The sequence below is a fragment of the Aotus nancymaae genome, unplaced genomic scaffold, assembly GCF_030222135.1.
Source record: "Aotus nancymaae isolate 86718 unplaced genomic scaffold, 86718_ANA_hifiasm-v0.15.2.pri h1tg000002l, whole genome shotgun sequence".
Taxonomy (NCBI): Eukaryota; Metazoa; Chordata; class Mammalia; order Primates; family Aotidae; genus Aotus; species Aotus nancymaae.
The window spans coordinates 43,199,386-43,212,958 of record NW_026988413.1 but is presented as its reverse complement, the minus strand read 5'-3'; the positions used below and the strand labels follow the sequence as shown (position 1 = coordinate 43,212,958).

Sequence of the window (13,573 nt, the reverse complement as noted above, 5' to 3'; positions counted from 1 at the left end):
CCACTACAAAACTCTCTCCCACCTGGAGAGTTTTAAACACTTTTTCAACCTAGTTCTGCCCTTGAAGATGTCAACTTACCACCTGGAAGATAAAGCACCAAAGACAGTTAGGTGGACCCCCACCTACTTGCTTCCCCTGCATGCCATTCATGCCACATCTCCTTTTAAAAGCACCCACTTTCTGCTCCAAAAGCAAAGCAGCACAATAAGGCAGGAAGCCTGTACTCTTCCCCTAAACTAGCTTTGGAATAAAAAAATCACTTTTTTTTTTAATAGCATACCTTGCTCTTGTTAGTTGGACTCTGCAAGTGGTGAGGGACTGAACGTGCATTTCAGTTACAGTAGTACCTAACTTACTGGTTTATGGTGAGGATTGAATGAAACAATTATATTTGTAAAACATTCAGCACAAGACTTGCACATTAAATGCTCAGTAATTGTTCAACACCATTATTGCTAAATCAGAAAACTGTGTGTGTGTGTGTGTTGTGTGTGTTTTGGAGTAGTAGAGTCAGAGGGAGGTAGAAGGGCTGTTGTAACAGAATGCCGTAGATGGGGTGGCTAAAGAACAGAATTTTATTTGTAGCCTGGGAAGTCCAAGATCAAGATGCTAGCAGATTCAGTTTGTGGCGAGGACCCTCTTCCTGGTTTGTGGAGGTGGTCTCTCATTGGGTCCTCAGATGGGGTGGTGAGGGGTGGTGGGGGGGGGTGGGGAGAGAGAGAGAGAGAGAGATTGAGATTCTTTGTTTCTTCTTTTTATAAGGGCACTAATTCCATTCATGAGGGTTAGGTACTCCCTAAGCACCTCCCAAAGTCCCCACCTGCTAATAAAATCATATTAAGAGTTAGAATTTCAACATATGAATTTTGGAGGACCACAAACATGGTTCAAAGATGGAGGAGGCAGCTGGGAAGGGTGGGACAACAGGAGTGTTGAACCAAGTGTAGAGATGTAGAGAGCAGGAAAGTGCAGGCAGCCATTGTGTCTTTTCAAGTGAACAGGAATATGAAGTTGCCTTTACCCTTGCCCTTTTTTCCTCCACAGTCCAGCTCTCTATTTTCCTTTCCCAGAGCCCCTTTGTTGGTGAGTTAATTTCAATGACACCATATCTTGCTCAACAAATATTTATTCAAATGAATTGATTTACTAGGGATGGGAGTTCAGACAATAAATAGTGGGGGTGGGGGAGGTTTTAGTCTCAGAGAAGATATGCCAGATAAATAAAGAAGGATTATGTAGCAGCTGGAAAACTTCAATTAAAGCAGCATGAATTTCATCTGGAAAAATGTGCGTATGTTTTTGCTTGCTTTAATCACAAAAGCGTAAGTGAAAATTCATTTTATCTACATAATTCTTTATTGTAGTAAAAGATCTTTAAAATGACTGGATTCCTTCAATAGAATAATTTTCTCCCTTCCTCCCTCACCGCTTTCTTCCTTTAATTTTTGAGTCATGTCATTCGAGTATACTGAAGCCCAAAGAGAGAGGGGGGTCTTTTCTTTGGAGTGGGAGTACTGCCATGTACTTAAAACCAAACCAAAACAAAACTATAGAGATTGTACTAATTTACATTATCACCAATAGTGTAAAAAGTGGTGGCTCACACCTGTAATTCCAGCACTTTAGGAGCCAAGGCAGGTGGATCATGAGGTCAGGAGTTTGAGACCAGCCTGGCCAACATGGTAAATAGTCATCTCTATTAAAGATACAAAAAAATTAGCCGGGCGTGGTGGAGGGCGCCTGTAATCCCAGCTACTCAGGAGGCTGAGGCAGGAGAATCACTTGAACGTGGGAGGCAGAGGTTACCGTGAGCCTAGATTGTGCCATTGTACTCCAGCCTGGGCGACAGGGCAAGACTCCATCTCAAAAAAAAAAAAAAAAAAAAAAAAAAATTCCTTTTTTTCCTCATACTTGCCAACGTTTGTTATTTTTTGACTTTTTAATAATAGCTGTCCTGACTGGTATAAGATGGTATCTCACTGTGGTTTTAATTTGCATTCTCTGATGATTAGTGATGGTGGGAATTTTTTCATATACTTAGTGGCCATTAGTATGTTCTTTTAAAAAAAAATGTCTACTCGTGTCCTTTGCCCACTTTTTAATGAGGTTTTTTGTTGTTGTTGCTGCTGTTGAGTTGAGTTCCTTGTACAACCTCCAAGAAAAAGAGTATGGAGATTTCTCAAATAACTAAAAATGGAACTACCATTCAATCGAGCAATCCCACAACTGGGTATCTACCCAAAGGAAAATAAATTATATAAAAAAGACACCTGCACTCATATGTTGATGACAGCACTACCCACAATAGCAAGTCATGCAATCAACCTAAGTGTCCATCAAAAGATGATTGGATAAAGAAAATGTGGTGTGTGTGTGTGTGTGTGTGTGTGTGTGTATAAGATATGTATAAATATATATTATCCTCCATGTTGGAATAAGTTATATGTATGTGTGTGTGTGTAGACGTGTAATGAAATTCTACTCAGCCATAAAAAAGAAAGAAATACCTTTTGCAACAGCATGGATGGAACTTGAGTTCATTATCTTAAGTGAAATGACTCAGAAACAGAAAGCTAACTGCCTCATGTTCTCACTTAAAAGTGGGAGCTACACATGAACATACAGAGTGGAATCAAAGCCACTGGAGACGCTCCAAAAGTTGGAAGGATGAGAGGGAGTTGAAGGATGAGAAATTATCTACTGGGTACAATTTATACTGTTCAAGTAATGGTAACACTAAAAGCCCAGGGCTCCCCACTGTGCAATATATCCATTTAACAAAACTGCACTTGTACCCCTTAAATTAATACAAATAAAAAAACCCACTATAGCAACCACTTTTTGCCAGTGTTTTATAGAAAAGCAAAACGTATAAACAAACTGGAGATAGGCCTTCTTTGTACAAAAGCACGAGTGCTCTTTCCTTGCTCTCATTTTATATTTTTATGGTAATGCTACTAATCTGAATTTTATTTTGATTCTACTTAATTTTTGTCAGGCTGCCAAAATAGATTATATTTTTTTCCTATGACATCTTTTGTTTTGTCATCTAAACCATTTGGGCTTTTTCTGTGGACAGAGTTCTTAAGTCAGACTGCAAATGTTTATTGAATGTGCATTGTATTAAATGCTTTATCTTGGGCATTCAAGAATAATGCAAAGCAAAAAAGACAAGTTTTCTATTTTTAAGAATATTGCTGTTAGGCTGCCGTTATTACTTTAATGGACTAGAAAACAAAACTTTAACCTTCTTTTAGGTAGGACCAACTTTTGCTCATATGGTATACTTTTCAATGGTTTTTTTTGATGCATTGACCATCCATGACCCTTCTCCCCACTTCTGGTAATTTCATCCTTCATTCCTCTCCCTAAACCAAATATCGGTGTTTAATCCCACTTTGGAGTTCCATTTGGAGGTTTTTGGTTTTAGTTTAATGTGTAGACCCCAAAGTCATATTAACATTCAGTATCAAGAGCCAGAAGATCTCTAGGCCTGCAAGACCCAGAAGAGGCACCAATAATCATGAAATTGCAGATATTACCAAAGTACTGGAGAGTGTATAGAACTTAGGCATTTGGGTTTGGGGTGTTTCCTGATGGCTTTCCTTAAGTCATGACATCTATCAAGAAACTTTCTGTTACTTTTCAAGGCTGGCCCCACTTCTGGGTATTCTGTTTGCCCAAGCCTTCCTTCACCTTGCTAATCAGCCTTCAAAGAGGATTTCTAGTTTTAAGTGCTCTGCAGCGAAGGCGTTTTGGGCAGACCATGTCTACTTATTTATATTTTTCTTTAAGAAAATGAGTCCCCAAATAACTTGTGAGTGATTCTTTTGGTGCCCTATAGACTGTTTGCAGCATAGCCAGAACTAGGATTCTTATGGTTTTGACTCCTTGTTTAGTGCTTTTTTTCATTATATCACAGACTTTCATAGCCATGAACTTCTGCCACTTGGCAACACTACTGAGTAAAGAAACACTTCATTGTGTGGTTTGGTGCTTATTATTGTCATAATGTTTAATTAATAATATTTCTTGGTAGCTATTATTAGTATTGACCACTAACAAAAAATGTAGAGATCACTGGACAAATAACATTTTAATTTTAATTATGAAACAACAAAATAGTCTTGAAAATGAATATTCAAGAACATATAATGATACTTCTTTCACTTAATATGCTGAGTCTTTTTGACCCCTCTTATGAACTGCTTATTATAAAAGTGCACAGTAACTCTGAACTTTTTCTCTAACAGGAGATTTGTTACTTTCTCTCCTTGGATAGAAACTTTTCTTTCCACACCTAAAATTTGGAGTGTCTTTTATAAACCCAGACCTCTAGCATTTCTGGTACAGTAGTATATGGTCACCTCAGTTATCCTCCGTGTTGGAAACCACACTTCTTTAGAAGATCAGGACAATAAACACATTAGATTTATTTTTATGTATATATTTGCATCTGATGAAATATAATGTAAGAATTAATATATAAAAGTCAATTTCCAGGCTGAAATCACAGGTTCAAAGGATATGAGTATCTTTTTGATACTTGGTATAAATTGTCTATTTTGCTTATTATAGTATAGTGTTATCAATGATAAGATGTTAAATACCACTGACATGTCCAGCATTAATAAAGGAATTGTTTTGGAATAAGTAATGGTAAATCTGAGGGGTAGAATATTACTTGATTGTTAAAATATCCATGAAACACTTACATGTTAAACAGACAAGCAAAACTAGAAGACAAAATGGTATGCATGTTCCAATGCAGTTTCATTAAATTTATGCATGTGGAAGGTGGCTTGCAAGAGGGAAAACAATTTTGCTGAGAACAGGTATGTGTCGTTCTGTTATTATCTAATGTCATCTATATATCATTACCATGTATACTAATTACGTAATGTTATGATATTTTTAGTTCAAAAAGCAATACATTAGATAGTGTAATAACCATTTAATTTGGCTTATAAGTTACAGAAGAAATTTGTTTTTATTACTCTGAAGTCATCATTTTATCAAATGAGGTAATTTTACCTCTCCAAGTAATTTAACCTCCCCAGTCCTTAGTAACTAGGTATAAATGAAGCTCAACATTCTCTTTCAATTGGATAATTAGCTCACAAGTGGTTGCTATTTCTCACTCACCTCATTCACATATAGGCCTTAGCTCTGAATCACTTCTGGCTCATTCCAAAAGTCAAGTGCTCAAACATGAAGACTTCTCTTTATTGGAAGCGTTTGAAAGGGCGTGTCATAGTCCAAATATGAATTCGGAATATCCTTTAAATAATGGCAGCATCAATAAAGTCCACTTTTCTCTAAGCGGACTATTTGTTTAAGAGGACTAAACATTTGAATGAACCAGCTGATTTCTAAAAAGTGACTTTTAATGTTTCTTGTACCTTCAATCATACCTGCACACTGAATTGATTTCAGAAAGTGATAGGGCCTGGGTGAAAGCCCCAACACAACAGCAGAGTGGGGGAGTGGAATCATGGATTGTCTATTCTATAGTCCATTCGCCATGATGAGGGTGAGAAGTGGAATTCTATTTGAGGCTCTTTATTTGAGAGAGTCATCTTTGAAAATGAAGAAGAACTTTGGGCTCTAGGTATCTTTTCTTTCATTTTTTTTTTGTCTGAATTTTCTGATACAGCTTTCACCTGAATGAAATGTAGGCTTTGCGATCACCTGTGATAGCATTCTCTAATACTACAATGTGTTGAAAACTGTCTTGTGATTATTTCATAATGGATGTTTTTCAGTGGATGACACTTAGAGTAAATCTGAATTGCCAACAGCTTTCAGAAAGACAGAGGTAACAGATTTTTTTTTTTTTTTTGAGACGGAGTTTCACTCGTTACCCAGGCTGGAGTGCAATGGCGCGATCTCGGCTCACCGCAACCTCCGTCTCCTGGGTTCAAGCAATTCTCCTGCCTCAGCCTCCCGAGTAGCTGGGACTACAGGCGTGCGCCACCATGCCCAGCTAATTTTTTTTTGTATTTTTAGTAGAGATGGGGTTTCACCATGTTGACCAGGATGGTCTCGATCTCTTGACCTTGTGATCCACCCGTCTCGGCCTCCCAAAGTGCTGGGATTATAGGCGTGAGCCACCACACCCGGCCGGTAACAGATTTGTATATAAAAGGGAAGCTCCAAATCTGCAGTGTTATTAAAAAGCAATAATATTAGCTTTAATATTATACCTCTGTCAGCATATAGACTTGTTTATTCAATGCTACTCTATCAATCTGTTCTTTAGGATGTTTTATGAACTAAATTTAATGTACAAATAAATATTTATTGAAACCTCTTTTAGCTATGTGTGTTAGCACTTGCAATGATAAAAAGACACAATTTGATTTTAATACATTTAAGATATAGACAATAGATATGGGGATGAATGGGAAGGGAGGAGACAGTAGGGCTAGTGGCAAAAAAGGGTTGAATGAAACAGGGTAAAAGAGGTAAAAATAATGTACTGTGAACTCTGGAAGATGGATATAATTAACTCCTTTTTGGAAAGGTTTTGTGAAGAAAACAACATTTGTAAATGTTCCATGAGCATGGAAGCATGGCAAGGCATTTGATTTTGCCAATATATGCAGTCTGTTTTTGCTGGAGTATCGTATGAGTAAGAGAATGAGAGGGGGCAAAAGAGAAGATCATCCTGTGGTTCATCATTCAAAATGATGAATCATTTCTGAACTAAATGCTATACAGAGCATTAAATATGCCCATACAATGCAAGCTTTTATAAATAGTATAATCATTTAACTCAACTAACTAGACTATATCTTAATATTTACTAAAATAATGTTTTATAAATATAATTTAATGTCCAAGAAAAGATACGTATCACAAAGAATCTCAGGCCTGTCCCATGCAACATCTGAAAGATTGGGAGAGCTTTACTGAGGACAGTGTGGATACAGCCAGGCTCACTGGGAGGATGTCATGATCTACTGTGTGTCCTGGGCTACATTAACTTTATATTACAAATTATTCTATAAGAATTGGGTGAGCAAATTCTACATGCCAGGCATTATGCTGGAAGCAGAAATACAGTGAATTAGAGACTCAGTGTGTGCACTCACAGAGCTTAGAATCCTGAGATAGGGGTGAGGGTGTTTAGAGAGAAAGATAAGTAGCAGCAATTCCAATACAGCATGATATTGGAATTCTAAAAGAGGTAAAGAATGCTATGTGAGCATACAGTGGGATATGTGACTCAGACAGGATCAGGGAAGTTGTCCTAAAAAAGTGCTGTTCAAGTCTAAGGAGGTAGGAATAATCTAGGAAATGGAAAAACTACTCTAGGCAGAGAAAGAACCATGCAAACGCAGAGAGGGGGAGAAGTAAGGAGAATAAAAGACACTGAGAGGAGGAAGGAGAAGGAAGAAATAGGAGGTAAACGGTAGAAGAGAGGAAGAGAGAGAACTCACTTGGTGTTTTTTAGGAAGTGAAAAAAGTTTAGTGCAAGGTAGGATAGGGATCACAGACATAGATGAGACTGGAGAAATAAGGGGAGGGATATGGGCAGATCAAACAGTGCTTTCTTAAGGATAAAAAATTCATAAAAACAGGAAATCCCTTAAAGAGTTTTGAGATGGGATGAGATGTGTTTTATGAAGTTTACCACAGTTGTGTTGAAAAAAGATTGCAGAGGGGTAGGATGGGAGGTGATATGATCTGGCTCTGTGTTCTCATGTTGAACTGTAATCCCCAGTTCCAGGAGGGACCTGGTGGGAGGTGAGTGGATCATGGGGGTGAATTTCCCTCTGGCTGTTCTCATGATAATGAGTTCTCATGAGATCTGGTCATTTAAAAGTGTGTAGCACTTCCCCCTTCACTCTTTTTGTCTCTCCTGCTCCACCATGGTAAGATATGCGTGCTTCCCCTTCATCTTCTGCCATGATTCTAAGTTTCCTGAGGCCTCTCAGCCAAGCTTCCTGTACAGCTATTAGAACTGTGAGTCAATTAAACCTATTTTCTTCATGAATTACCCAGTCTCAGGTCGTTCTTTATAGCGTTGTGAGAACAGACTAATACAGGAGGTTGGAAGGCCAGCTGGGGGTTGCTGTGGATACCATCCACATCCTCATGATGATCTACTTGGGTAGGAGCCATGGGGATGGACAGAAGTGGGTAGATCCTAGGGATCATTTGGAGGTGGATTCCACGGGACTTAACAGATACATTAGAGGGAGAGTGTGATGTGTGCCACCTATCCTTTCAAGTGTCTGTCTTGGTCACTGGGAAGATGGCATCTATGACCTAAGTCTCATTGGTGGTGCCAGAAAAGAACAAGCCTGTGAAACCAAAAGGTTGTTTATTCCTGAATACAGCCAGACTAGCATCAATTAGCATGTGGCCTATTTGCTGTGAGTGAGAGTGGCAGGGCTACAGTTTGTTTTTATTCTTCCTTCTTAAGACAATCCCTAATCACGCTTGTTCAATACAGAAACAAGCTGCCCCTCCCTGCTGTACATAATTGAAATCCAAAAATGTACCAAATGACTAGACTACAGTCACTGAGGAGTGTGAAGAAGAAATCAGCTTCTCATTGCTGTGTACTGAAAATGGCTAATTGCAATATTTTTAACACATTACACCTTATTATTTTTGAAATTAGGAAAACTCTTCTTATGAAGCCACAAAACTTTATCAATAGGAAACCTCTTAGAAATTACTGACAAAAAATTGTACTGATGAAAAAGTTGTGGAGGTTTCAATTATTGGTTCAAGGTCATTTGCCTGACAGTTGATAAATATTTTTCTTTCTAAAGAGTACTGGTTATATCTTGAAAACTGTTGATTAAATAAGTGAAAGTTAGCACATGTTATCTCAGGGCCCATCAAATTGTTTTATGTTGGTATCAAAATGCCCTGGTAATTTTTGTGGCAGAATGAAAGGGTTGTTGTGACAAATCATCTGAAATAGAAAATGGTATAGTTTCTGTTCTTGGTGCTCATGCCTGCTTCTAAATTCTTTTGTTAAGTGATTTATGCATATTTATCCAGAGCATAATTATCTTGATTAATATTGAGAAATACAGTATTTATAATCCCTGTTTAACAAAGTGCTACATGATTAGCCCTTTAAAAATAATTAACCCTCTTGTATATAAAATTTCTTAATTTCATTTCAGATTATGAAGTACCAACTAATATTTTCAAAATTTTAATCACCCATATAAAATGGATCCAGTGGAAATATGTGTGCGAAGAATATTTTAGCTCTGATACTTGCAAATCAATGAGAAATTAAGCCACATTATCTTTTTTTTGCAGCAATCATATATTTTTCTGGTCTTCTGCATTTTGTATTTAGATGTTAGATGTATATTATTCAGTTACAGAAAGTATTTACAAAAATGAAGTTACTGAAAAAAAATTAAACATGTTATTCTGCAAACATTTATTGATTTGGCCCTATTTTCACAAGTGAAAATCACGTCTGGGATTAGTAAATCAAGATAGGGGCTTCCTCTCTACTCTCCACCACAGGAAACAAACATTAAACACATTATATGTAGTTTATAATTTAATGACATCTAATGAGATGAGATTTGTCAGTATTTTTCTTGGTGGAATAGGGACCAGATCTGCTATTTTCCTGAATAGGCAAAACCAAATGCCTTGCATCTCCTTTAATGATTTGGGCAGTTGCTGCTTAGCTTTTGTTATGCTACTTAGGAAGGAACCCATGGTTAACACAGTAAGAATCATTAAAAGATAATCAATTATTTTCTTCCCTTTTTTCCCCCTTCAAGAGCATGAGGTACAAACAAGAAGATTTAGGAAAATTTTAGGGTAGTCAAATTTTCTTTTCTTCACAGATGTCTTTAAGCTTTATCAATTTCTAAGCTATAATTGTGTGTGTTGGGAGGGACTGTAATAAAAAACAAAGACTGAGTATCATCTTCAAGGGCCTGTTAGGACTCAGGAAAATGTCAAAATTAAAATTAAAGTTTGATATAGGATTTGTTCATATAACTTTTAAGATGTGCTCTTTATAAATTCAAAAATTGATGCTTGTAAAGTTTTTTCCCCCTTCTGTTTAGGAAATATCTCTAAATACTACTACTAATAATAACATACAGCAAGCCAACCCTTCCACATACACTACCTTAGATATTTCTCATCTACCTAGAAGGTAGAGTTGAGAAATACTATTATTACACCCAATTAACAGACAGGGAGATAGAAATTTAAAATAAATTGAATGACTTGCTCAATATCACATTTTAATTGTTGGAAGGCTGTTAAATTCCATATCTTGGACCCTTAGCCTCTATTATAGTACCACTGAAGAGTGATATGAGAGCCCCTGGTTGGAAGATGGGTCATATGCAGAAAATTCTCCTTCATTCATTATGTGCTGCAGGCTATATAGCTGCATCACCATTCCTATATCTAAGGTTGGAAATGTAATTTGATAAGCTTTTGCAGAGCTAGAAAGCCCAGCAGGAAACAGGTGCATGTGAGGTGTAGTATCTGAGATTTCCTGGACCTGGTTAGTTGGCACAATTGGTATCACATCAGTTTTTCAAGAAGCTGCCACTTGCAGTCTCAATGCTAAGACAAAATATGAATACAGCCCATTTTCTCAAACTTCATCTACATCCCTGTATTTCTTGGTTAGCTTCACTCCCTAGTTGAGGGTTATTGGGTCAAGATAGGAATAAACAACATGTTGGATGGATGAGGAGAAGGTAGATGTGGGAGATCATGGGACAGAAGTCTGTGAGTAAAATACCTTGAAGTAATCATTTTCCTGGTGTTTTATCTGTCCATCTCTGAAGTATCTCAGAAAATTCACTCTTTAAATATGCACCAAGAGGACTTATACTTCCAGGAAGATGGAACAGACATCTTTTTTCCTATTCCTCCCACTAAATACAGCTAAAAACTGTGGACATTATGTATAAAACAAACATGATTCCAAAAGGCAGAAAGAAGGCACAACAGCTGGGTACTTCAAGATCAAAGGAACAATAAAGTGGTGAGTTTGCTGGATTTTTTTTTCCTCCTGTTTCAGATTGAGTACTGGAGAAATTAGTAGCCCAGAAATGTCAAAGGGCTTAGACTAAAAAAAAAAAAAAAAAAAAGGGAAAAAACCAAACAAGACGACATTCTCTCTACTATTTAAGGAATAGGAAGGGTACAGCTTAGTGAAACAGAAAACCTGAACACTTTTAGATACCACAGAAAGAACTGTAGCCCCACTTCCACTATCAGCAAAGGCTGAGTGGAGTGCCAAGACCTCCACCTTCACCAGGCTGTAGATGTTCCAGGTTCCCCACTGAGGTGGTGTCACAGAAGTCTGGGTGGGGAGCTGGCACTTTCATCCTCACCAGTTGATAGTAAGAACCTCCTTCTTCTACGCTGGGACCCATGGAGACCATCTGGAGGGCCTGGACTCCATCCCCACCTGGTGGTAACAAAGCAACCTATCCCCAGTGTCAGTGAAGAGAATGTGGGGAGCAGTCACGAGGCTTCCACCTGCATCTGGCAGGAAGAAGGAGGCATCCTCCCTTCCGACGAAAGAGTGGTGTCAGAGGAGGCCTGCTAAAATAAAATATTTAAATAAGAGCCACAGACTTTTAAATATAATACCTCAAATGCCCAGATGTCAATAGACAATCATTCGTCATACTAAGAACCAGGAAGATCTCAACTTGAATGAGAAGACAATCAACAGATGCTGAACACCGAGGTGACAGAGATGTTAGGATTATCAAGGATTTAAGCTGCCATCAAAAGGTGCTTCAGTGAGCAATCAGAAACATGCCTGGGACAAATGAAAAAACAGGTCTCCACAAAGAAACAAAAAGATACGAAGAACAAAATGGAAAGTCTTGAACTAAAAATACAACAGCAGAAACAGTGAACTTAAGGATAGAACATTAGAAATTACCCAACCTAAACAGGAGAAAAAAAGATTGAAAAAATAAATAGATCCTTAGGTATGCATCATAGTATAACAAAAGGGCTAACATTGGTTTGCTGGAGTCCTAGAAGAAAAGGAGAATGAGGGTGGAGCTAAAATTTTTAAAAGAAATAATGGCTGAAAATTTCCTAAATTTGGGAAAAAGCATAAAACTGTAAGTCTCAAATACCGAGCAAGGATAAACCCAAAGATATCCATGCCAAGATACATCACAATCAATCTTCTAAAAACTAATGAGAAAGGAGAGTTATGAAAGCAGTTAAGACAGAAATGATGCAGGAAATGTACTGATTTTTAGCATTAGGGAAATAGGCTAGTTATATTCAAACTACGGAAAATAGAAATATAAGTATTGGCAAGAACCTTAAATTCTTCACTTGATTTCAACTATTTTTAACTCGGTTGAGCTAACACGTACAGTGCATTTACTAGATATCTACAAATTGTGCTGGGCACCAGAACATTTGTTAATCCCATTTTTGCCATAACTGCTCCGGAGCAGGTGTTATCCCTCATAGAAAATCAAGGAATTTTAGAATTGGAAAGATCCTGGATGGGCTTCAGCTCTGAGACTAATCTAAAAATGTCAGCATGCATGAGAATTTTCCTAGGGAAAAAGATGATAGCTTTCATCAGATTCTCAAAGGAACTGGTGGCCTAAAAAGGTTAAGAGCCACCATAAGGATTTTGTTCTTTTCAGGCAAAGCCATATAATCCAAATTAAATAGATGAGAAATGACGCTATTTTTAGAGGAGGTGTTCCCCATAAAATCCATCAAAATTCCTGCATGCCACCTCAAGAGAATTCTCTACTTTTAAGGGGAAAATAGGGAAATGCCTCTCCTAGGTACTTTTAGAAATACACGTTGACTAAAAAAAAATGTTTGTCTGTAGTCTTATTTTGAACATTTTAAAAATAGTACGTGGAGGTGACTAAATGACTACTGCACTGAGATGTAAAATGTACTTTAGGTTTGATTTCTCCCATCCCAATGGAAAAGTTGATGTGCAAGGAAGCAGCAGCAGCCTTTCTATGTCAACACCAATGGGCTGGTGTATAAGAGATGACAACTGTTCTACAACTTGCATCATTCCTTTTTCCTTCTATAAAACAAACAAAATGCATGTACAGTCAAGCTCTATTAATTCCATAATATTTAACTGCCAATTAATTTGATTAAAGAATGTTAGTGCTTCCTCTAGCAAAAAAAATGAAACAGCTCCATGTCTTTATTACATGATCCTCCCTCACTCCTTGTACCCTTTAACCAAAACTTTCGTGCAAGCCAGGTCAGCTCACGCTAGAATTGCACCATAAACAGGATTTTAGGTTGCTGGTGCCGGTTTTCGGATAAAAAATTGAAGCTCCCAATATGATCTGGAGAGCTAGAAATTAGAAAATGCATTTTAGGAAAAAATTTGACTACTTACTTAAAGTTTGATTTCCTTAGACTATTTTATGCTGGCTACAACTTGAGAATCAAATGAATCACTGAGGACCCTTGTTAAACATGGAGTTCCAGGCCCCATCCCACAGCTATACAACCAGGAGAGAGACCAGGGAATCTAAAAGTTTTATCAAGTGCCCGAAATGATTCTTGGGCTCAAGCAAGTTG

The 13,573-nt window shown here is 37.5% G+C and overlaps 1 long non-coding RNA gene across 1 annotated transcript in view; it reads left to right on the top strand.

Moving 5' to 3' along the window:
• The window catches only part of LOC135274016 (uncharacterized), a 692,063-nt gene that overhangs the window by 173,845 nt on the left and 504,645 nt on the right, over window positions 1-13,573 (top strand). The window lies entirely within an intron of this gene.